This window comes from Bidens hawaiensis, unplaced genomic scaffold (assembly GCF_021521415.1).
Source record: "Bidens hawaiensis isolate Kalapana, Puna unplaced genomic scaffold, B.hawaiensis_p1.1 tig00015319_1, whole genome shotgun sequence".
Classification (NCBI taxonomy): Eukaryota; Viridiplantae; Streptophyta; class Magnoliopsida; order Asterales; family Asteraceae; genus Bidens; species Bidens hawaiensis.
Window position 1 is genome coordinate 439,806 of NW_027492368.1, and position 26,351 is coordinate 466,156.

Below are 26,351 nucleotides of genomic sequence, written 5' to 3' on the forward strand. Positions count from 1 at the left end.
AGCAAAACCAGCAATGGCGAATCCCCGTTCAGCCTAACCTATGGAACAGAGGCAATGATTCCAGCAGAAGTTGGATGCCCATCCCATAGAGTGCTCATGATGAGCAAGATTGATAACGAGCGCGAAAGAAGGTTGGATCTCAACTTACTTGAAGGGCGCAGAGAGGCGGCTATCATCAGTGAAGCCAAATACAAGAAAAAACTGGAAAAATATTACAACCAGCGCGTGAAAGAATGCCACTTCAAGAAAAATGATTTTGTCCTTCGAAACAATGAAGCAAGCCGCGCGATACCCCCGGGAAAAATGTCCCCCAATTGGGAGGGACCTTATCAAGTCTCGGAAGAATTGGGAAAAGGCGCATACGCTTTAAAAGATTTGAATGGAAAGAAGATCCCGCGCGCATGGAACGCAGCACAGCTTAGAAAATGTTTCATGTAAAAATGTCAAGTCTGTAATCAAGGCTTTTTAAGCCATTATGAATAATGATACGCGCTATCTTCTCTTAATGTGGATTCTATTACCTTTTGCATACATGTTTCACACTTCCCTTTATTAGTTTTGAGCAATATGACAACATTGTATTGACATCAAAACGAAATAAAAACGAAGTAAAACATACATGCGCAAGCTTCAAGCTCAAACGCGTTAACGAGTCTTAACTCTAAAACGTCAGGGCCTTAGCCCAATTCTATTACCTTTTGCATACATGTTTCACACTTCCCTTTATTAATTTTGAGCAATATGACAACATTGTATTGACATCAAAACAAAATAAAATGAAGTAAAACATACATGCGCAAACGCGTTAAAGAGTCTTAACTCTAAAACGTCAGGGCCTTAGCCCAAAATTATGAGCCTTAGCTCAGGGCCTTAGCCCAATAATGTGAGCCTTAGCTCAAATCACTCACAACATCCATCCTACATACTGCGCAGCCTGACCATAAAAATACCTAAACACAACTAAGGCAAAACAAATGCCAAAACATAGTTGTTAAGGTCTCAGGTTGGGGTCGCGCATGAAATTGTAGTGGATATCTGAGTAACACATTGACACGTAAAGGCTAAAAAACTCATAATTCCATAAATGCGCGATATCGTGGCGCAAAAGAGGAATAATGAAAGCGCCAAGACACGTGTCAACATAATCAAGATATGGCAAAATCACTTACAATATGACAAGGGTTAAGTATAATAAATTCCTTACAACCTTGTTCTTATTCCAACGTGCAAGCATATCTTATATTCAACAAGCAAACATTCAATATAAAGAGATGAATGGGGAATGCGCAAGATGCGAAGAAGGGAAAAACAACATTTCATTCCAAAGCATTGAAATTTACAAGTTTACAAGATGAGATACAAACTACAAATAAAAAAAAAAACAAAAACATGAAGGGCTTCTCATGTCTCCACGTTGACATCAGCCTCTTCATCATCCTCATCATCGCCCTCGGCATCTGGCGCAGCCTGCTCCTCGTCATCTCCAAACTGACCATAGTCAAGTTCTTCGTCCTGAATGGAGTCTTCTATCACGACAGTGTCAGGAGCGGATCCTTTGGCCTCGCCAGAGCCGCTAGCAACGCCAGCATTCCCCGCGCCATCATCGCCGCCGCCAGCCCCTTCGCACTCGTCAAGTAATTTCTTTAGCGCGGCGAGATCGGGTTGGTCAGCAAGCGCGGATATCTGCAAATCATAAGCAAAAATATGAGTACAAAAATACTTGGAAAATAAATCAAAGTAATCTCATTAAAGTTAAAGTACCTGCCCAAGGATGGGAATGGGAGTATTCAAATACTTCTCTCCCATCGCGGCCATGTCCGCGCAGGCAACGTCGCTCTCATAAGGGTATTCGGATGGGTTCTTCTTCAGCATACCATATTCATAGCCATCCTTAAACCCTTCAGCTCGACCCACCAAGCGCGTGGCAGCGTTGCAATCCATCACAAGGGCCTGAAACTCGTCTGAATATTTCATCGCATAAGCGCAACGAGTCATGCCCTGTGAGACTAGCCATTGGCGATCCTGCGCGAGAGAAGAAACAGTCGTCTCGAGGGCAGGAACCTGAGAGTTTAACAACTCAACAGTTTCCTTAGTCTTTTTTAGCTCCTCTTTGTCGGACGCTGCTGCCACCAAGGCTTCTTCCTTTTCCGCCCGCGCAGAATCAAATGCTTCCTGGCTAGACGCTGCCATCGCCAAGGCTTCATCCTTCTCGGCCTGCGCGGACGCCAGTTCCTTCTTCAGGCGCGCAACCTCACTCTCCAGTGATGATTTTTCAGTGATAGACTGGACAAGAGCTTGGTCACGCGCCTCCGCCTCCAGCTCCAAGTCGCGCGCTCTGCGCGCGTACTTGGCCGCGTCCGCCTCCGCCGCCTGCAGCTTCTCCCGCGCAGCCTGAAGCTCATGACCGCGCTTCACGAAGGCGCTGTTGGCACTTGCTCTGTTCTCACTGAGCTCTGCTTGGAGCTTCTCAGCTCTCTCGCGAGCATCAGAAAGATGCCAAGCAGACACCTTAGCCTCTTGCTTGGCTTCCGCAAGAGCATCACGTACTTTTACGTAATCATTGCGAAGCTCTTGGGAGGCAGCAAAGAAGGCCGACCCAGCAAACATATGATCGTTGAGCAAGTCGTCGCGAGCGCGCTCCTCCTGGAACCTCCTTTCAGATGGAGGCACAGCATGAGCCCAGAATTCCGCACACACACCCATGGACTGAAATGTGCTGTCTTCAGTAATATTCCATCTCGGGCGATAAATGTGATCGGCTTCCTGCAAAAACAAAGTAATTATCTAAGTCATCAAAACATTAAGATGGAAGTTCGCGCAGCGGAGCAAAAAAGAAACTATACCTGCGGGGATGAAGCAGAAAAGTCAGCGCCAGCCCCACGAGAAGGCTCCGCCGCGAAGCCTCGTGGCGCTGCAGGACTGGCGCGACCGCGGTCGGAGTCTTCAACTTCAAACTCCTCATCCTCCTCGGAAACAGGCCTTTTCTCCTGCGACCTAGAGCCAAAATCGGTCTCGCGAGGAGGGCTGTGCGCAGGAGGAGGTGAGGGAGGTCTCGACGCCGCCAGGTCGGCGCGCAAAACGGCCTCCTGCTCCTTAGTAATCCCGATGAGGGGAGATTCATCGCTTGCAGGAGCAGGAGCAGAGCCAACGGCGCTGGAACCGGCGCCAGGAGTGCCGCCAGCAGCTTGAACGCCAGCTACGGCTTCTATGAAAAAATCAACAAAAAGAAATGGTTCATGACTTGATCTAAAAGAAAGTCAGAAAATAAGAGCGCAATACGTACCTTGGCGCAACTCCGTTCGCGAAGCAAACATCGCCATGAAGTCCATTCTACCCTTCTTTGAGGGTAAAACAGGGGACTTCGAAGCGACCTCCGGCGCAGCCTCGGCATCTTGTTGCGCTGTCGCCGGCTCTACAAACATTTGAGTGAGCAAAGATTCATTAGTAATTCTATCAGAATCGCGCTCATAGAACCATAAAAGATAAGCAAAGGATAAGCAAAGTATACCTGTAGAAGGCGCAACACCGCTTCTCTTTTCCGCCGCGCGAAGGGAGGAGGTAGCGCCACCATACCTCAAGTGGACAGGAGGTCTGCCCACTTTTTGAGGCAGGGAAGCCAAGGAAACCTTGGTGGTAAACTCCTGGGTTTTCCCAAATCCCCCCGCCTGAGTAGGAGGATCCTGAACAACAGGGGCATCATCTTTCTTCTGTTTCTTACTGGCCCCTGCGCCAGTTTTCCCCTTAGCTTTACACTTTAGTTGGGGCGCCTCCTCTTCCTCCTCCTCTTCCGCGAGCTCCAGCTCGTAATTTTCGAGCGCATCTACAATACACGCAACAGAAGTGTTAGTAAAATTTGGTATTATAAAGGAAAATGCATAAGTACAAAGGCTTACCAGGCGCATCGCTGTCGAAGACAAATCCCAGATCAACATGTATGAACATGTCATCAAAGCGATCGGGGAAACCAACCTCCCCAGCGCCGAGCGCGACGGAGCCACCCTCCATATGCTCATCATATGCGGCGTGGATATACTCCTTGGTGACTGCACAAAACAAGTCAAATGATATCAGCAAAAAGAATTATATTCGCGCAGAAGTAAAGCAATGAGATAAACTTACACAAGCCGTCGACTTGGATAACGGGCTCAGTCGCGCTGTCCGCCCACCTCCTGCTCATACCAACCCCCACCAGCGCCTCCTCACAAATGTTCTTGGCGGGGGATGGTTCAGCGGTCAACTTATTAACCCAGGCGCCAGTTGGGTTCTTGAGGACACCCACATCCGCAGGCGCAGAAGAGATCGCGCGCATGGTCATGCGGATGGGGATCACACCAGCCCTGATGTAAAAAAATCTCTCAGACCAGTCATGAAGGCTCTTGAATGAAACAGTGGAGCACTTCACCTTCTGACTGCGAGGAATAAATGAGAACCAAGAATCTTGGATCTTGGGCTTATAAAAAAACTGAAAGCGCCGAGGGGTGGGCTCCTCGCGCTGGGATTTGCACATGAACTCAAAGTGAGTCATGCGCACAAGTCCAAACGGATGGACTTGGGATATATGAATCCCATAAAACTTAAGCAGTGCACCCACAAACCTTGTCATCGGGAGACGAAGGTTGCAGTGGGTGAAAAAATGGCTATAAAGGGATATATAGCCGGTAGGCGGGTCCGCCGCCGTTTGCCCGGCCCCAGGCAACATGCAGCCAAACACAGGGAGGAAACCCTGAGAAGCGATAAGGCTGTCAAGATCAGCCTGCCTCAGTTTGCAGGGGATTTCATTCCACCTCTTCACGGCCTTGGCCCTCCCTACCTCCTCCGATGAGACCTCAGCAGCCTTCTTCCCCTTGCAGGTCTTCTTCAATGTAGACATTACTAACGATTTTCTACGGCAATGGAAAGGGGAGATTGTGTTGTCTGAGCTATCAGACATACAACTGTGACAACGAACAAAGGTTGCTTCTGAAGAACAGATATTTGGAAGCAGAACAAAGGTAATCGGAAGACAAGGAAAGAAAGAAAAGAGCTCTGAATAATAAACAAGAAGATGAAGGATAAAAAACTCTAAAGGGCTGGCTTTTATAGGCCCAGGAGAGAGAAAAATTGGTGCTGATCGGACTTCACGCGCCCCCACTCGCAGGTGTAAGCCAACGGGAGCGCGACACGTGTACATGACACTGTGTAAGGGGACACGAAAAGAAACTGTACAGCTGCTGCCAGAGTTCACGCGCCACCACTCGCACGAACAGACCAACGAGAGCGCGACACGTGTCCCTGACACTGTTTGAGGGGACACGAAAGGCAACTGTAGCACCTCGAGCACACGAAAGGTCTGACACGTCTCTATCACTGACGCATGTCAGCAACAACCAAGCACGTTCAGGGACGTTTCGTTTTCAACTAAAAGGATAGAATTTCGCGCAACGATGAATAATAAGAAGAAAAAGACAAAACCCCTACTAAAAGAGCAAAACTATTTAGTCTAATATCTATCTTACCTCGCTCGCGCGAGACAAGACACACATTAGACTGAGGGGGCTTGAAGAGGTATGTACCTGCCTCAACACCGAGCGAGGCGGGTCAACCCACAAGATACAGACAAGAGACTTGAAATCAAGATATTATGAAGGCACAAAGCCAAAACCTATGCGCATGGCGCATATCACATATGCTCACGCATATCACATATGCTCATGCATCACATGCTCAGGCATCACATGCTCAGGCATCACAATATGCTCATGCATCACATATGCTCATGCATCACATGCTCAGGCATCACATGCTCAGGCATCACAATATGCTCATGCATCACATATGCTCAGGCATCACATATGCTCACGCATATCACATATGCGCGTGGCGCATCCGTGCGCGGCGCATATCACATGCTCGTGCATATCACATTTGCGCATGAAACATCTGCGCGTGAGAATAAAGAGAAGACTTCGCGCATCCTCAGGATAGGCGCATATCACACATGCACATGATCAACCTCGTCCTTATCCAAATCAGGATTAGGGCAACCTTGATTGTGCACGTCAGACAACCTTCCAGAAGGTATCTTTTTAAGGAATAAGAATATGCTGATGTTGACAGCTGCCAAATGAAAGGTGGACAACTCAGCAAAACCCATGTGCTACCACGTGGTTATAACCAATGAGAAAGCACCAGGTGTCCCAAAGGACACGTGGCGCAGATCAATTGGGGGAGGCCAACAAGGCTGAGCTCAATCAGTGGAAACCCTAGCACTATAAATACAGCATCAACTCCACAAGGAGAGACATTTCAATCATATTCAATTACATTCAATCACAGACAGTTACAGCCAGTAACATACACAATCACATCCAATCACAGAGTATTCAGCTATTAAGCAATATTCTCCAGATTTCCTTACTCTCATAACATTATCTTCTCCTACAAATACTTATTCTCACACCGGAGGGTTACCCCAAAGAGGACCCCTCTGTCCCTTTCTGAGGGGTAAGTTGACGGTGCTGTTCGTTTTGTAGGTGGAAGAGCCCAGATCCCAGAGATCCATCGGTGAAGAAGTATAATCACACCCGAGGAAAGTAGATCGTCTACCAGTGAGTCGATCCACGTTTCTTCAGTAATCAAACTATGTTTATATATAATCAAACAAGATTAAACAAGGTTAAAATGATTGATTTAGGCTTAATTACCAAGTTTTTCTTGAAGTGGTGATGAAGAGCAGGGTGAATTTCCAGAATTTTTGAACAAAGGAAGCAAAATATCTTATAAATATTTTATATAAAAAAGAAGGCTTAAGGGCTGGGTTTTCCCTTAGTTACGTACGGGAGTCAAAGGCCCCCTTAGGTCTTTTTTTTTGTCCACATTCTTTGTTATGCATGTCCGACGTGAAAGAACAAGTCCAAATTTAATTCGGGTTCGGTTTTTGGCATGAAAAAATTATCGGGTAAGACTAACAGCGCAAAAACGAGTGTTTTTCGGCCAATTTCTTGCAAATTTAGAAAAATGTACTATTTGTTTGTAAAAATCAAAAATATTTTTACGGATCGCTTAAAATGTCACCATTAAGTGTTTGGTAAATCCTTTTCGGCTTAACGGATGATACAATGCTTGTTTCGGAACTAACTTTCGTGTTTAAATCCATAGCGGGTAGTTAAACGAGCATGCTTTCGTTTAACTTGTTTGCTATCATACTAAGGTCTTAATATTAATATGTTGGCTTTTAATAGAGATATATCACTTATAGATTCCCACCCGGGATATCTGGATCATAACCAAACCCGTTCAGTTAATTGTCTGTTCATTACGTTATAAGAGGTTAATCGCTTATTCGATAAACGAATACTAAGGTATACTCGATTTTGTCGCGAATGTCACACATGCATATGCTATTCATGCACTGCCACCTTATTTTTACCCTAAAGTATCTACAAACCATAAAATCATTGGCAACACATATCTACAAGTACACTAGAACTTTTTGTTTTTTATTTAAAATAAATTAAACAATTAATGTAATTAAAATTATAATTTCATTAAAATTAAAATATTAGATAATTGAAAACCGTAAAAATAAAATACGACAATTCAAACCAAAAATTTAAAGTACAAAAATTTAAACTATATGATCATGTTTCACGATCACATCCAACATTTTTTTAGGAATGCTCGATGATGTTGTCATGTTTTCCTGTTCAGCTAATTTCTCGATGAGATTATTGAGAAATTTGTATGCTACCCCTGTTTGAAAAGAATATATCGTTATCGGAATCGTTTAGCGATATGAATATCACGAGATTATCATTTGAGAATTAGTCATTGAGAGTTTGAGTGAATATAATTGGTGGAAGGTGTGACTGAATAAAAATGCTTAAGAGGTGGTGCTATTTATGTTTTATAATAATGTGTAATAAGTCAATTATTAGTTCTTTTAATTCTCCAACCTTAGAAAAGGAATTAATTTTATGTGGCAAGACATAGAATAAAGTCATGCATCCTACCCACATGGGGTTATAATGATGCTACCATGTGTTTTGAAAGCCATGTACCTTACCATACAGGTGTCCTGTCCTCTCTTATATTTGGTGGCGTGTTATTTTATGGGATAACTTGAAAACTATTTTATGCAATTAATATTTATTTTTGTGAAGTCTCTTATTTTATTTGTGTACCATTTAACTTGGTTATTTAACGATGGAGCATGTGATTCTACATAGGTTTCAATGTTAACTGGTTTTTCATAGTGTTTAACGAATTAGTTCGGCGTATAGTTATTTATAAGTTTATCTATGTTATTACCAGCAACTTGCGTGTTCAATAACTAAAGCGTATTTAGCCTTGTGGTATAAGGAGTTAGATAAGACTTCATCTTTCTAAGAGGTAAGGATCCAAATCCTATAGATTAAAATAAAATTGTCGATAAAAAAAGAGTTGTGTTCAAGAGGACTATAGCTTCCAGTAGACTTTGTAATATTAAATCTACTATTAAGACCTGCCGCGTTGTGGCGGGAAAAAGTCCAATTTGAACTCTTGACATTCGATGACTCTCAACAAACCAAGCAAGTTACAAACCGATAACCACGGTGTATGTCTTAGCAGTAGTAGTATATTTTTGCATTGTCAAAAAGAAGTGATTGTGTAGCTGTTACTTGGAAACTTTAACATAAGGTTGTTGTTAAGAGGTGGTTCCTTCATGTCTTCGTTTTCCTTTATCCTTTGTTTTGTTTGTGTCCTTGGCTAGCCTCTACATAAAAATGGTTCAAGTTAGAAATCAATCTAAACATACCTGGGACTATTAATGATATGTTATACTGGTGAATCAGCAAAATCAGAATCACACTATACTTTGTAAAAGACTATAGCAATATATACTTTCAACCTAATCTAATACTATTTAGATGTGTATCTTTCAAGCTAACGTAATACTAATCAAGTGTAAATCTGATACAGACATATTACCTAATGCACATATAGGCAGGAAGGCACACACCTCAAACAAAGGTTAAACCTAGCAAAACCAAATATGCTACTATCTGATACCAATCTGTAACACCCCGGCTTAAGCGAAAACCCCCGAGTGTGACGTACAGATTGTTCAAACATACGTGAAACTATTATGTGACAATATTATCATTAATTCATTTAATATCTCAAGTACACAATTTCGATCAATGAACAAATACATCCAAATAAAGGATAAACAACTATAATAACTTATCGATTATTATTAATAACTTAGAACTAGCGTCTTCGTCACTTTAACCTCTAACAATAGTATATGTAGCATATATATAAAATAAGGTCAACTAATTGAATAGTTGGTGAGTTCACAAAAGTTTTATATAAGTAAATAAAAATCATGCGATTCCATAAACTAGTGTAATAATAGCGCATGCAATGTATTTTTTAGTCAGTAACAACCAACGTACTCGGATCGGATACCCCTTTTCCACTCATAACAAAATGGTCCTGAGTGCAAAGGGGGGCGTATGATCATACTTATTGAGGCAACCATGAGCAAGTAATTCTAAACAAGTAATCAAGTAAACATATATGTGCATGATATGAATTACAGTGTTTAAATGCGTCGATAAACCATTGAATAGATAGGATATATATGCTACCCGAAAATGTATAAAAGCGTTAAAAATGGGGTGTGAGAAACTCACATTTGCTATGAAGCATAATTAGCCAAAAATACGTCAAAGAAGTAGAAACGGTTGAACCTTACGAACTATAACTAAAATAATAGGAAAATTTAACGAATAACTAACGGGGTTATTAAAGCTAATTATTGTATAAATTTATGGAGAATATATATTATTTTATTATAATTTTTTAATAATCTTAGGGCATTTAATAATATTTATGTTTTAATAGAATTTGAACGGTTTAATATTATTTGATCAATAACTTAATGTAAATATGAGAAATATGATATTTGCAAGGCACGGGTTAATGTTACGATTTAAAGCTAAATTTTAACGGTTAAACAAATTAAAAGTTAAATAATTAAAGTTTCACGAATTAACGATTGAATTATTACTAACGGGTGAACGAGTTTGAAAGTTGGTTTTGCATGGGAAATGGTAAATATAATTTATATTTATTTTATAAAAATTTTATTTGGTTTAAAATAATTTTAGTTGATTTATTATGATTTTTAAATAATTTATTTGATTAAAATATATGAAAAATGGCTTACAAAAATTAAATCCAAAAAGGGGTGCACTGACCCGGGTTTTGTGTATCACACTAACTAGAACAAACTATTGGACCAGGCTACTTGTTGAGTTAGTAACAGAAATATATATATATATATTTATGTAGGGTAAGCTTAAAATAAAAACCCACTTGAGTTGTGAAAACTTTAGAAACTTATTATCAACCACATGTTTTTAATTAAAGTTTGAAACTTGTTGTCCACAATTAAACTTAATAAAAAATATAAAAGTGAATATAATATTTTCTCTCTCCTGAAAACATATATAAAAATTAGTAAAAAAATATTAAAAAATAGCAAAATATTTTTTTTATTTTTCGATGTTTTGTATTAAATGTAACAATATATATTATATGTACAAAAAAAACGATGTTACATAGGGTTTTCGCAACTCAAATGGGTTTTCATTCTATACTTTCCCTAAGCATACATACTCATCTTCTTCATTATAAAAACCCTAAGTTATAGTCTAATCAAAACATTCCATGTTTGTTTAATGAAGTTTAGCAGTTATGTTTATCACTGAAAAACATTCAAGATACATATAAAATTTACCTTGAAATGTCAGGATTTGATGACGAACCATGGCTTGCCAGAAACACGAGTTTGGTCAGAAAATTATGAGACTTAGAGAGTTTATCAGTGTAATTAGATTCTATAAGCGTGTTTAGACAATGGTTCAAGGTCTACTTACAGTCTCAATTGCGCCGTTGAAACTTAATTAGATGTTATTGCATGTTAATGAAAATCCGGCCGTTGGGTGATTTAATTCCCATTATATACTCGTTAATGGATGTTAATGTGGTCGATTAGCGATTTAAGTTAGCGGAGAAGGGTAATACAATAATTATTTGAGATTAAAACACGTTTTTGGTTGGGTTTGTGTTCGCGAAGTTACTATTGCGTCGCCGGCGGGAATGATCGAGAAAGCAAGGGTAGGGGACAACTGGGTTTATTTTTAATATTATATTATAGTTTAAACTTTATAATTTACGTTTCAGGTCTTTTTAATTTTAATTTCTTTTAAACTAAGTTTAAAATTATAATTACAAAAGGGACCTTGAACTTTGGAAATGTTTTGAAAATGAAAATTTTTATACTTGGATCTTTCCGTAATAAACCTGTGTAGTTTGGAAATTGATTAATGTAGGAACGTGCGCGTGTCGTGAACAAGACGTAGATCGATATCTATAATCAACCTGAAGGTGCGGAATCCCTAAAAGTGATCGAAAACAACAAGGTTTCTCATTATCTTCTCTCAATTTCTCATATATATCAACGTTTACAACAAGATATGACAAATATCAATACATATACGTTCTGGATCAAAGAGTTATGAAAACATATGTCAAAACTACTATTTATGGGGTGGTTAGAGCATTTTTGGCGTATATGTTCTCAGCCAGCGTATAAGTCTGACGTATATGTTTTCCCCGTATATGTTTTCAACGTATAACATATACGGCGTATATGTTTGTCCCCGTATATGTTATCCGGGCGTATATGCTATACCCCGAAAAACCAGAAAACTGTTTTGGGCATAACTTCTTCGTTATAGCTCCGTTTTACGTGCCATTTTTGCCCACGTGCTCGTATTCAAATTCTCTATCACTCCATATAATAATATCTTCATTTTTACTTCATATAAAATGCTCAACCTTTTAGCTCCTTTAAAGCTCCGCTCACTTCATTTGATAAAGACGAAAGCAATAGACGTATGCACTAACAGACTCCCCCTCGGATATTGCCGAGTCTTTCCATTCAAATTAAGTGCTTTAATATTTTAGCTCCGGGTATCGCTTGTCTTGTCAACACATCTGTTTCAAATTCTCAATTCCTTCCTTAAGTTCAAAGAACATTTGACATCAAGCTTCAAACAAATTGTTTAAACATTATCGTCTGTGTTTGTATAGTCTTTGACACTTTCCAGAACTGAATCCAATAATTCTCCCCCTCAATTCTTGGTCATCTAACTGACTCGACGTCAAGCTTCATGTCTTGATGGGACCTGTTATTCATAATAATTGTAAATTGAAAATCTTAATTAACAATGTAAGCATACTCAAATACTTATAAAGATTTTTCAACCGTTTGACAATTTACCACCACGAACATCAAAAAATATTTGCTTTATCAAGTCCAAATTAATGATATTGAAAAACACTGACATTCAAGTACGTTTCCAATTGATTTTCTAAAATTTTGTATTCCAACATCAACAGTCGAAAATAAAACGAAAAAATAAAATCTTTTTTGGTTTTAATGAACTGCAATAAAAAAAGTAAACAAATGAACTACAAAGATATTTACAAACATGTAAACCATTACATATTTTTGTGAGTTTGAGCAGGGAATCACATTGACCAAATTGTCCTACCGTCACAGTTTTATTTTCAGCGTTTATTATGACTGGTGTTAAGTAAGTCATTGGTATTGCTGTCCAGCTAAACCTTCCAAACAAATTATTCAGGAAATTCTGTGATACTATTAATTTGGTTCAATTAAGCACGAATCTTATGTGGACCCCACCTATCATACATAATTTGTATATCTTTATACAGTGAGTTTTTCACATGTATACTTTTTCACTATTTACTCAAAATCAATTACCTGTGCCTCATGCAAAAATAATAAAACAAAACAACTCAGAATGTTAAAATTTTCCCTTAAGATCGGTATTACTACACGTAGATAAGGTTGCAGTTTAACAAAAATAAAAAGATAAAATAAGTTGAAGTTGTATAAGGCTTTAACAATCAGGTCGGATAATACCGTATTATCACGGGGACAAAGTCCAAAGCTTTATACGAAACAACAAAAAGATAAAGCAGAATATCCAAATCTTAACCTTCAGGTCGGATAATCTTATCGCGCAGGAGAAGATCCAAGATTTGAATAAACATAAAGAAAAAAATCAAATTGAATTTATTTGCAAAATAAAAAGAAAAATAAGCTGAATTTCTTTGCATAATGAACACACGCACACACAGCAATCTTTAAACTTTTCATTTTCTTAAAGCAGATATTAACTAAGCTTCAAGATGTTAATCCACTAGATTTGGCTGTATTTAGGTTTATATCACTTAATTTTCCATACTTGTTTGTTTTAAAGGCCTACTAATGCACTAATACAGTTAAGCACACAGCCTTTCATGCCTACTTTTTACTGGATTTGGGACCAGATGATCAATATACTATCATCTTCCCTTTTTGCTTCAAAAAATCATTTTCTGAGTTTTACATTCATCGTCGAACACACGTACATGGGCCTCTCCACCACGAGTCAAGACTCGAGTAATATATTTGACCCGGACATGGTAAGACCTAAGCATGTGACACGAGCCTCTCCACCACGGGTCAAACCCGAGTAATATATTTGACTCGGTCACAGCTTACACATCCAAGCACGTGATACGGGCTTCTCCACCACGGGTACAACCCGAGTAATATATTTAACCCGATCACGGCTCAACATACAACGGGCCTCTTCACCACGGGATTTTAAAACCCGAGTAATATATTTGACCAGCCAAAATGATGATCACGCCACACGGGCCTCTCCACTACGGGATTTAAAAACCCGAGTAATATATTTGACCCGGCTGTGAATCACCATGCACACACACATCAATAAGCCTACTCACATCATTCTTAGTCACGAGGAACTAAATATCATCACACAACCGTAGGCTATAAGGTAACACATACATACATACATACATACATACATACATACATACATACATACATACATACATATATATATCATCCCAACGTGAACTAAGTAAATAGGTCTACTCGTATTCAATTACTACTAAGCCTATTAACATCATTGAGTCTAGACCATAATCAGGTATATAACCTTAAGGAATATATGACTATAACGAGTCTAAAATATCCTAAACATAGAATATAGTCCACTCATAGTTTTATAAATACACAAATACAAATAAAGCTATGTAATACCATCCGAATAGTTGTAATGGGTAAAATCGTGTAAAATTGTATTACGGTGTGTATGTGTCACACCCTCAAAATCCACTAACGGAGTTTTACCGTCAGAGGGTGTGAACTAACAGGATCGGAATCATCAGTTATAATCAAACCATAAAACAAAGTTTCAAAACCATGAAAACGTTTACGAGTAATTAAATGCGGAAGCGTAAAAACCTTTAACCAAAAGTTGCGTCACGCAGGACGACTTAAAACCAATGATAACCGTTAAAATTAAGTTTGCATAACAAAAGCGTTTTCAAGCAATGCATGTTCCTAAACCGCTCGCCCGCCTCGGCTACCTGAGAATAACATACTAAAAGTGTCAACACAAGGTTGGTGAGTTTACAAGTTTATATAAAATAAAGTGTTTAGCGTTTGCGTTCAGCGCTTTGCGTTACAGCGTTTTGCGTTACAGCGTTTTGCGTTAACAGATAGTGTTATGTCAATTATATATCTATAGGTAGCTAGCCTATAAAGCAAGTATTACTAAGTGTTCGACACCGAAGCTGACTGTTTATCAATTTGCCTTGCCACCAGGTCATCCAGACCATGGTATGTGTTTAGCCAAGATTTCACCCGCTCGACATCCAGTCGAGTTTAGCGTTGGGTGGGGTTTGTCAAACCCAGTAGTACTACTCAACAGTGACTCGCTATTATCCAAATATTAACCGGTTCGATGTTATGAAGGACTTTAGTTTACGCGTTTGCCACTTAGTCTTTACAAGTGATTTATAATCTATATTAACAAAATCTTAAATGCGTTCGGAGTATGTTATCTACCCCAAGAGAAAAGCGTTTAAAAAGTTTAAAAGGGGAAATTGAAACTCACTGTTTGCGAAGAAATTCCCAAATTAAATCACCAAGATTCGCGTCACAGAAAAACTCTCTCTAGCGTTCTAAAACAACAAAGATATTTTTCTAAGTGTCGGAATATTATCGAGTCTCTAGACCCGGCACATAATACCTATGCACATAACATGTTTCGTGTTTCGTTTGTGAATCGTGTGTGACTTTAACAAATGTATTTGTGATACATTACATGTGTAAGCAATCATATACGTGTCATGTATTCATAAAGCACATCACTAGCAATTACTCCCCGTAAGGGCATTTTGGTCAAATCATGACAATTAACTAGCCATTATTCCCCATAAGGGCAATTTGGTCAAATTATGACAATCAATTAGCAATTATTCCCCGCAAGGGTAATTTGGTCAAAACATAACAATTATATAGCAAGTATCATGTTTCTTGCATTTTCACACAACTCAGCAGCTAGTTTCACCGAGATAGAAATTCTACTTGAAAGATTGTACTATTCCACCAATCATAGAATCTCAATTAATTTACCAAAAATCATCACAGAAGCATATATGTCTTAGGTTTCCAGAACATATTTTATTATATTTTTATTCCTCATATTTTTCTAACAATCATCAAATCATTACAGCAAACTCACAACAGTCAAATTCATGCGCAACCGAATGTTATTTGCAATTCCCGTTTAACGAAAAATCCAATAAATGCAAGACCACTTGGGTTAGGTTCATAACTCAATACGTCAACTTCCAAAAGTGGAACCAACCCAATTGGTCTCGTAGTTCATGAGATATAACATTTACAAAACAACCTAACAGCAGGTCTAACAGCTCAGCTTTGCACAACGTTTTTGTAAAATCATAAAAGTTAACTTCTACTTGTCCAACAATTACAAGTTTATATTCTTTAGAAACTAGACTCAACCTAGTTTACAGTAGTACCAATAATCTGAATAAATTTTCACATTTACACTTTGTTACAGTCACTTAAACATCAATGATACATTCTGTCCAGAAACTGTTTGCATCCAAACTCAACATATTAACTATCTATGAACTATCATGCATTCATATGACACTCTAGACTCCATAAACACCATCCATGCACATCAATTACACATTACATACATGATTAGAGTTTTTGTTTGAACTCAAATCAAAGACACAACAATTAACATGCAACAACATTCAATCTAGTTATCAAATCATTATCCAATCAACAACAAATCATATTAACTATACATACATGAAATCGGTCAAGCTAGGGTTTTCAATTAACCCATTAAACATCAAAATCAAGCAATAAGGATATATAGGATGATCGATTGTATCTTCCTAGCACCTAATTCTTCAATCACAAGCTTGATTTCTTGGTGTTATGTGTGTGTGAAGTTGACGGCAGCCAAGGGAGGGGGGTAAGGGTTCCGATCAGGGTTGGGAGAATAATAATAATAGTTAGGGTTTAGTTGTTAAGGATATATTTATAATAATAATAAGTTACACTCAAGTCCCTCCACTATCAATTGTTGTTTTTCTAACTTAAATAACTAGTTTACATCTTGAGTTAACGTTTATAACCATGTTATCACACAACACATAAGTCTAACACATAATTATCACATAATTACTGTTTTGACGTCTTTCGTTTATTCACCAATCGTTTGCGTCAACTCGTTTGCGTTTCGGTGCAATTCCCGAAAGACTACACATGTAGTAAGTGTTAAGCGTCATTTAAACCCTAGTTTAAATGTAATGAAGTGTGCGTTATAGATTTAGTGATCTTAAGTTTGAATTTACGGAGTTGAGTTAACTGAGTTGAGTTAACGGAGTTATCCTGAAATTGACGATTGTCACATCATTCCCATGTTAAAGAATTTTCGTCCCGAAAATTTGAGTCAAGTCGTGATGAGTGTCTGAAAAAGTAAGAGAAATTTTCAGTTTGTCATATCATCCCCTAGTAGAAAGAAATTTCGTCCCGAAATTTAATTCATACCTCTGGTGATTTCTGACAGTTTGTCGGGTTCCGCGGTTTTCGGTGTTTGGTCAGCCCTTCAAAAAGGTGAGGATACTTTTTCATCATTTGATCCTCGCGTTCCCATGTGAACTCCGGTCTACGTCTCGAGTTCCAACGAACTTTAACGATTGGAATTTTGCTGTGCTTGAGCGTTTTGGTTTCCCAATCCAAAACCTCGACTGGTTCCTCAATGAAACGTAACTGTTCATCAACTTGTAGTTCCTCCAAAGGGACTACTTGGGTTTCATCAGATAGGCATTTCTTCAAATTGGATACGTGGAATACATTGTGTACGCCACTGAGTTCCGTCGGTAGGTCCAGTCGGTGCGCCACCGGACCAATGCGCTCAGTTATTCGGTAGGGACCAACATATCGTGGGTTGAGTTTCTTTCGCTTACCAAAGCGAACCACACCTTTCCAAGGTGAGACTTTGAGTAACACTCGATCGTTCACTTGAAATTCGAGAGGTTTTCGGTGCTTGTCGGCGTAACTCTTTTGGCGATCTCGTGCTGCTGCCATGCGATTTCGGATTTGCATAATCTTTTCCGAAGTTTCGAGTACCAGTTCTGGACCAGTGATTTGGCTGTCACCCACCTCTGCCCAGCAGAGTGGTGATCGACACTTCCGTCCGTACAGCGCTTCAAACGGCGCTGCTTTAATACTTGCGTGGTAGTTGTTATTATACGAAAACTCTACCAAAGGTAAGTGGGGTTCCCAACTTTTTCCGAAATCCAACACGCATGCACGCAACATGTCCTCCAGGGTCTGAATAGTTCGTTCACTTTGCCCATCCGTCTGAGGATGGTATGCTGTGCTCATATCAAGACGGGTGCCTAGTGCGCTTTGCAGCGACTCCCAAAAGTGCGAGGTGAAACGAGAATCTCGATCAGAAATGATTGAGACAGGCACTCCGTGTCTAGATACTACTTCCTTCATGTAAACACGAGTCAGTCTTTCCATTGTGTCCGATTCCTTAATCGCAAAGAAGTGTGCAGACTTAGTCAACCGGTCAACGATCACCCAGATGGTATCGCATCCCGTCGGTGTCTTAGGTAAACCCGTAATAAAATCCATTGAGATGTGTTCCCATTTCCACATTGGGAGTTCCGGTTGTTGCAGTAGACCAGATGGTTTCTGGTATTCTATTTTGACTCGGGCACAAGTCAAGCATTTGCTCACGTAGGTGGCAATGTCGGCTTTCATGTTCGGCCACCAGTAAAGTGCCTTTAAATCATGATACATTTTATCTGAGCCAGGGTTGATAGAATATCGGGACTTGTGTGCTTCGTCCATCACCAGAGTTCTCAACTCTCCGTACCTTGGAACCCAAATCCGGTTCTCAAAATATCGGACCCCGTCCGATCTGGTTTCAAGTTGCTTGTTCATGCCCCGCATGAGTTCTGATGGAAGATTATCATCTTTTAAAGCTTCGTGTTGCGCCTCGCGAATCTGGTCAGATAAGTTGGCATGAATCGTGAGTTGCAATGCTCGAACTCGTCTGGGTTTATCTGTTTCTTTTCTGCTGAGAGCGTCGGCCACTACACTGGCCTTGCCAGGGTGGTACTTGATGGCACAATCATAATCTTTGAGTAGCTCGACCCAACGACGCTGTCGCATGTTCAGCTCCTTCTGATCGTAGATATGTTGGAGACTCTTGTGGTCGGTGTAAATGGTAAACTTGGTACCGTACAAGTAATGCCTCCATATCTTAAGAGCAAACACCACAGCTCCAAGTTCCAAATCATGGGTCGTGTAGTTCTTCTCGTGAACCCGTAGTTGTCGAGAGGCGTAGGCTATAACCTTCTCGAGTTGCATTAGCACACAACCGAGACCTTGTATAGATGCGTCACAGTGTACCTCAAAATTTTCCGTTCCCTCGGGGAGGGCTAGAATAGGGGCGCTACAGAGTTTGGTTTTCAACAATTGAAAAGCGGATTCTTGCGCGTCACCCCAATTGTACTTTGTGCCTTTGTGAGTCAAAGAGGTGAGGGGTTGAGCAATCTTTGAAAATCCCTCGATGAAACGCCGGTAGTAGCCGGCCAGTCCTAGGAATTGCCGCACCTCAGTCGGAGTCTTAGGTGCTTCGCAGTTTTTGATGGCCTCTACCTTACCGGGATCGACATGGATACCATTCTCGTTGATCACATGTCCTAAAAAGTGAACCTCGCGAAGCCAAAACTCACATTTCGAGAGTTTAGCATACAGTTGTTCCTTCTTCAATAACTCCAGGATTACCCTTAAGTGCTCTTCGTGGTCAGCTTTGTTCTTGGAGTAGACGAGAATATCATCAATGAAAACAATCACAAACTTGTCGAGATACGCCTTGCATACTCGATTCATGAGATCCATAAATACGGCTGGTGCGTTGGTTAGGCCAAAAGGCATAACCGAAAACTCGTAGTGACCATACCATGTTCTGAAAGCCGTCTTAGGGATATCTTCTTCGCGCACTCTTAGCTGATGGTAACCGGATCGCAGATCGATCTTCGAGTAGTAACTCGATCCTTGAAGCTGGTCAAACAAATCATCAATTCGGGGTAAAGGATAACGGTTCTTGACCGTCACCTTGTTCAACTCCTGGTAGTCGATACACATTCAGAAAGTCCCGTCCTTCTTTCTGACAAATAAGACAGGGGCTCCCCATGGCGATGAGCTAGGTCGGATAAAACCCTTATTCAACAAATCTTGAAACTGAGTGGACAGTTCCTGAAGCTCTGCCGGTGCGAGCCGATACGGGGCTCGTGCTATGAGTGCTGCACCGGGTGTCAACTCGATTTGGAATTCGACTTGTCGTATAGGAGGGAGTCAAGGCAAATCATCCGGGAAAACTTCCGGAAAATCGCGCACAATCGGTATGTCTTCAATTCGCTTCTCCTCCGCATGTTTCTCAACAATCTGCGCCAAAATTGCCGGATGACCCTTTCGCAGGTACTTCTGCGCCTTCATAAGGGTAATGACGCTGGTGGTCATGCCGCTTCTCTCACCTTGGACCGAAATGATCTCGCCGGAAGGGGTAGTAATGTGAACTATCTTATCGTGACATATAATCTCCGCTCGGTTCTCGGATAACCAGTCCATGCCGACCACGACATCGAAACTACTAAGCGTAAAAGGAATAAGGTCGATATCAAAGACATGACCTGACAGTTTTAACTTACATCCCGCAAGTACATGAGTCGTTACTATAGTCTTACCGTCAGCTAATTCAACAGGAAACTTAGCATCTAACGGAGTTGGAGTTAAGTCTAAGAGTTGGCTAAAGGCTTTCGACACAAAACTCCTATCAGCTCCAGTGTCAAACAATACAGAAGCAAAACAATCGTTTACAGGGAACTTACCAGTCACCACATGCGGATCATTGTGGGCTTGACCCGACCCAATTACGAAAGCTCTTCCCTTGCCATTGCTTCCACCATTACTGCCACTTCCATTCCCTCCATTGTTGTCGTTCTGTTTCAGCTTGGGACAATCTTTCCTAAAATGACCTTCCTGCCCACATTCGAAACATCCCTTCGTCGTCATAGGTGGTTTAGGAGTACCCTTTGCCGCAAGGTCTCCTCTACATTCCTTCGCCTGGTGACCCATCTTTTCGCATCTTTGACACTTGACACGGTCACACTGGCCAACATGATGATAATTGCACCTATTGCACTTCGGATATTTCCCAGCATATCCGCTCGAATCCTGCCCGCTACCGTTGTTATTGTTGTTGTGACTTTGATTGTTAAAACTCCGAGTGAATTCGGGCTTACGGTAGTGTTGTTGCGGTGGGAGGTTTGAGGACGAGGATCTGGTGTTGTCAAACTTCCTCTTTCCGCTGCTCGGGTTGCTGTTGCTGTTGTTGTCATTACTCTGGTTGTCACGGGCTTTATCGGTTGAACCCCTAGGTGGTAACACACCTTGGGTCACAGCCTGATCCGTCAGTTTGTGAGCTAAACGGATCGCTTGTTGAATCGTGGCTGGTTTGGAAGACGTCACCATGCCCTGAATCTGCGATGCTAACCCATCGATATACATCTCAATCCTTTTATTAGGCAGATCCACCATCCGCGGACACATCACAGCCAACTCGTGAGAACGGGTAGTGTAGGCTTCAATTTCTGAGCCCACCATCTTCAGTGACCAAAATTCTGACTCTAACTTCGAAATCTCCTCTCTCGGACAGTACTCCTCTCGCATCATGTTCTTGAACTCCTCCCAGTTCATCGCGTTAGCCAGTTCCAATCCAAGGATCTGCACGTTTGAATTCCATCAAGTGAGGGCAGAATCCTCAAGTGTCCCAGCAGCGAATTTGACCCTACTGGCAGGGGGACAATTGCACATCTCAAATGCCGACTCGGCCTTCTCAGCCCAACGCAGGAAGCATATAGCTCCCTCAGTGCCCTTAAACGTACTGGGCTTGCAGTCAAGGTAGTTCTTGAAGATACACGTTCCACTTGGACCTCCAGCTTGGTTCTGAACGTGTGCGGCTAGAGCAGCCGCCGCATGGTCTTTCAGCAGAGTTTGGAGTTCAGCTGCAGTCAAGTTGATGTTACCACGTCCGTGTCCAGCGTTTCTTCCAGCCATTTCCTAGAATCACAGTATGAAATGTTAAACATGAATTTTTCTTTCATATACAACACACCATACATGTAATAAAAAGATAGGTAAGAAAGAAATAAGAAACAACAGCACATCACAACCATATATTAATCTAATTAATAATTCATGATTAAAACCATTGTATTCGCTACAAAGTATTTCTAATCAATCCTTAAAATCATAGAAAATAATAGTTCGGATGGAGACAACCCCTCCATCTAAGTGTCATCATCACTAGATGTCATCATCTGAGGACACCTCTGAGTGTGCCTCCTCCTCAGCCGGTTCTTCCTCCGGTTCTTCTTCGGGTTCCTCCTCGGGATCTTCCTCGGGATCCTCCTCAGGCTCCTCTTCGGGATCTTCTTCAGGTTCGGCCTCAGGCTCCGCCTCAGGCTCGGCCTCAGGCTCTGCCTCAGGTTCGGCTGCGTTCTGAGCAAGTTGCATTTGTAAGACATCGCAACGCTCTAAAGCTATCTCGGTTCGGGTCCTTGCTACTTGGAGTTGCTCTTGCAAGTCTATCATCTCGGCTTGCATCTTTCTCATGATCTTCATCTGTTGATCACTAGCCTCTTGCATTTCCTTCATTGCCGCTGCCATGCGGGCAATTTCCTCCTTAGTCTCGGTTCCGTCTTTTAACAGTCCGGAAACGTTCGCTCTCGTATAGCGCATGTAACCCACATTACGCTCCAAACATGAAATAACAGCTGCGAGAACTCGCTCTACAGGTTCGGTTATGGGTTCTAGGGTGTTGGGGTAAGCAGGGTGGTTCGGGTGAGGTAACGGGGGAACTTGTTCGCGGTAGACCATACGTCTGATCATGTTAGGGTACCAATCCCAGCTAACGTCGTTTTCGTATATGCCTTCGGATAGGCGGTACCTCTTCGGTGCGGGAGCTTCGAGTTCCGGGACTACTCGGGGTGGCGATGCGGTAGGTAACTGCGGTTCCTTCCCGTGAGCATGCGTCATCGAATCAGATGATAATGAGGGTGGCGTCGACATTCCTACAGGTAAGCCGTGTATGCGCGCGCGTATGAGTGAAAGAGGTAAAGAGATAAGATTACAAGACTACACAAACCTATGCAGTGCGTATCATTATAACTAATGGGTCGTCGCGGTTATAGTCTAGTATGCATGCAGCTTCTAGTTCGCTATAACCAATGGCTCTGATACCAATCTGTCACACCCTCAAAATCCACTAACGGAGTTTTACTGTCAGAGGGTGTGAACTAACAGGATCGGAATCATCAGTTATAATCAAACCATAAAACAAAGTTTCAAAACCATGAAAACGTTTACGAGTAATTAAATGCGGAAGCGTAAAAACCTTTAACCAAAAGTTGCGTCACGCATGACGACTTAAAACCAATGATAACCGTTAAAATTAAGTTTGCATAACAAAAGCGTTTTCAAGCAATGCATGTTCCTAAACCGCGCGCCCGCCTCGGCTACCTGAGAATAACATACTAAAAGTGTCAACACAAGGTTGGTGAGTTCACAAGTTTATATAAAATAAAGTGTTTAGCGTTTGCGTTCAGCGTTTTGCGTTACAGCGTTTTGCGTTACAACGTTTTGCGTTAACAGATAGTGTTATGTCAATTATATATCTATAGGTAGCTAGCCTATAAAGCAAGTATTACTAAGTGTTCAACACCGAAGCTGACTGTTTATCAATTTGCCTTGCCACCAGGTCATCCAGACCATGGTATGTGTTTAGCCAAGATTACACCCGCTCGACATCCAGTCGAGTTTTGCGTTGGGTGGGGTTTGTCAAACCCAGTAGTACCTATGCACATAACATGTTTCGTGTTTCGTTTGTGAATCGTGTGTGACTTTAACAAATGTATTTGTGATACATTACATGTGTAAGCAATCATATACGTGTCATGTATTCATAAAGCACATCACTAGCAATTACTCCCCGTAAGGGCATTTTGGTCAAATCATGACAATTAACTGGCCATTATTCCCCATAAGGGCAATTTGGTCAAATTATGACAATCAATTAGCAATTATTCCCTGCAAGGGTAATTTGGTCAAAACATAACAATTATATAGCAAGTATCATGTTTCATGCATTTTCACACAACTCAGCTGCTAGTTTCACCGAGACTGAAATTCTACTTGAAACATTGTACTATTCCACCAATCATAGCATCTCAATTAATTTACCAAAAATCAACACAGAAGCATATATGTCTTAGGTTTCCAGAACATATTTTATTATATTTTTATTCCTCATAGTTTTCTCACAATCATCAAATCATTACAGCAAACTCACAACAGTCAAATTCATGCGCAACAGAATGTTATTTTCAATTCCCGTTAAACGAAAAATCCAATAAATGCAAGACCACTTGGGTTAGGTTCATAACTCAATAAGTCAACTTCCAGAAGTGGAACCAACCCAATTGGTCTTGTAGTTCATGAGATATAACATTTACAAAACAACCTAACAGCAGGTCTAACAGCTCAGCTTTGCACAACGTTTTTGTAAAATCATAAAAGTTAACTTCTACTTGTCCAACAATTACAAGTTTATATTTTTTAGAAACTAGACTCAACCTAGTTTACTGTAGTACCAATAATCTCAATCAATTTTCAAATTTACACTTCGTTACAGTCACTTAAACATCAATGATACATTCTGTCCAGAAACTGTTTGCATCCAAACTCAACATATTAACTATCTATGAACTATCATGCATTCATATGACACTCTAGACTCCATAAACACCATCCATGCACATCAATTACACATTACATACATGTTTAGTGTTTTTGTTTGAACTCAAATCAAAGACACAACAATTAACATGCAACAACATTCAATCTAGTTATCAAATCATTATCCAATCAACAACAAATCATATTAACTATACATACATGAAATCGGTCAAGCTAGGGTTTTCAATTAACCCATTAAACATCAAAATCAAGCAATAAGGATGTATAGGATGATCGATTATACCTTCCTAGCACCTAATTCTTCAATCACAAGCTTGATTTCTTGGTGTTATGTGTGTGTGAAGTTGACGGCAGCCAAGGGAGGGGGGTAAGGGTTCCGATCGGGGTTGGGAGAATAATAATAATAGTTAGGGTTTAGTTGTTAAGGATATATTTATAATAATAATAAGTTACACTCAAGTCCCTCCACTATCAATTGTTGTTTTTCTAACTTAAATAACTAGTTTACATCTTGAGTTAACGTTTATAACCATGTTATCACACAACACATAAGTCTAACACATAATTATCACATAATTACTATTTTGACGTTTTTCGTTTATTCACCAATCGTTTGCGTCAACTCGTTTGCGTTTCGGTGCAATTCCCGAAAGACTACACATGTAGCAAGTGTTAAGCGTCATTTAAACCCTAGTTTAAATGTAATGAAGTGTGCGTTATAGATTCAGTGATCTTAAGTTTGAATTTACGGAGTTGAGTTAACGGAGTTATCCTGAAATTGACGATTGTCACAGTATGCTAGCCCAAAACGTAAAAAGATTTTAAAGGGGCATCATGAACTCACCTGAGACGAGCTACACAAATACCAAAGGGTTTGAGAACCTCAAACCCAATCCACAGTTTACAAGCCTGTCGGATTGCACACAAAGATTACTAACTAAACGTACCGACTCGTTTATCCTACGAGACGTTCTAACATGATTTGATTGACCTAAATCCTTGACATTACCAAATTCAATTACATCAGCCCCCGTGGCCATGTATTTACCAAAACCATCCTTAGTTAATCCCGGGGACAAAGGGTTCCCAATTTACCCCCGAAAGTTGTTGACTTTATCGAATACGCGCGTTAACTGGTTGTTTAAGCACCTAGATACCGAATCAGCCCCATGTGGACCAAATTTAGTAAAATCACAGTCAACAAGTCCACACGACGCTACACGAGTTGAATGGGTCGGTAATTCGCAAGCCCGATGCACAAATTACCAATAAACGCGAATGTGCGCCGTACCGATCTGTTCAAGTAACCAACAACCAATTCAACCCAAATACTCAAAAAAATCAGTTTTTTCACAGCCAACATATCATGCCGAGTCTACAACATTCGAATTGGTTGTCAATTCTCTCAAACAACGCGTTAAACACAACAACTCACAAACTAGTCAACCAAATCCTAGTTTTCAAACTATAGACGATTGGCCGACCTAACCAATTCCAATGACCATGAAATTTTAGTATGTTACGTAGGACATACCTAGGAAGATTGTGGTGCAAAAACCTTAGCAGAAACAGCCCCGAAACTGCCCAATTGGACAGCCACCCGACAAGCCTAAAAACAACCGAATTTCGACGAATAAACGCGCCATATGGACGAATTAAGGTGAAAAAGAGTTGTAGATATATAATACCGACCTGGAATTGAGGTTTGGATGGCCGGAAACGAGCTGGTCTTGCATGGAAATCGAGAAGAGAGGGGGAGGGGGGCGCCGATCGGACTAGGGGGAGTAGGGTTAGGTTTTAATTTTTTTTTGTAAATAATATATTAACAATAATACATCCAACCCCCTCCACTTTACAAATGGTTGAACTTGTAAGAAAATTTAAGTAAAATACGTTTACGAGGGTGGCAAGGAGCTCTCGGAAGAATGCCGGGTCAAGCCCGAAAGGTGTACACAACACTACAAGTTTAAACCTTTTTATCAGAAATTAACGGACGTTACAATGTTTTTGACATTTTCAAATTTATGTTGTTTTTGGCTTTTTC